Genomic DNA, 552 nt, shown 5'->3' on the forward strand with positions numbered 1-552 from the left:
TAGAACGCATTCGTACTGAAGGGGACATAAGTAAATTTTTTGTTTAATTAATAGTTTGGCTACACACACAGCTATTATTACGCCGTATACCTATATATATACTACATTATTGCCCCCTATTCAATACAATCATATTGAAAATTTTACTACTCAATACCGATGCGTTTATTACAATGTATTCAATACTTATATTAATTATTACTTAATTTCAAAAAACCTACATGACGACATAAGGGTCATATTAGTTGTAACTTATTTTACGTACTATTTCAATTGCATTTTCAACTATAATTTAATGAAATTAAATAGTTTGTGTGCCATCGATATAGTCATATATAAACTTTGTACCTTAATTGCTACATTTCTTATTACAAATTTTTATCATGTTTTACAAATGTGTGATATGCCATTTCATTTTTGTTGCGTATCTATTAAATATTATACTACATCCTATAGTGTAACATTTTATTGCATTATTATAATAGTAACAATATCGAACAACCTATGTGGCGTCAATCCACTCATATTTATTTGTTGGTTTCTCTGTGCCTA

At 27.4% G+C, this 552-nt stretch overlaps 1 protein-coding gene across 1 annotated transcript in view; it reads left to right on the forward strand.

Moving 5' to 3' along the window:
- LOC106110611 overlaps positions 1-552 on the forward strand; it is a gene marked incomplete at its 3' end in the record, with an annotated part of 4,438 nt that overhangs the window by 1,181 nt on the left and 2,705 nt on the right. The gene's annotated exons all lie outside the window — the stretch shown is intronic.

The sequence above is a fragment of the Papilio polytes genome, unplaced genomic scaffold (genome assembly GCF_000836215.1).
Source record: "Papilio polytes unplaced genomic scaffold, Ppol_1.0 DF824221.1, whole genome shotgun sequence".
NCBI classification, from domain to species: Eukaryota; Metazoa; Arthropoda; class Insecta; order Lepidoptera; family Papilionidae; genus Papilio; species Papilio polytes.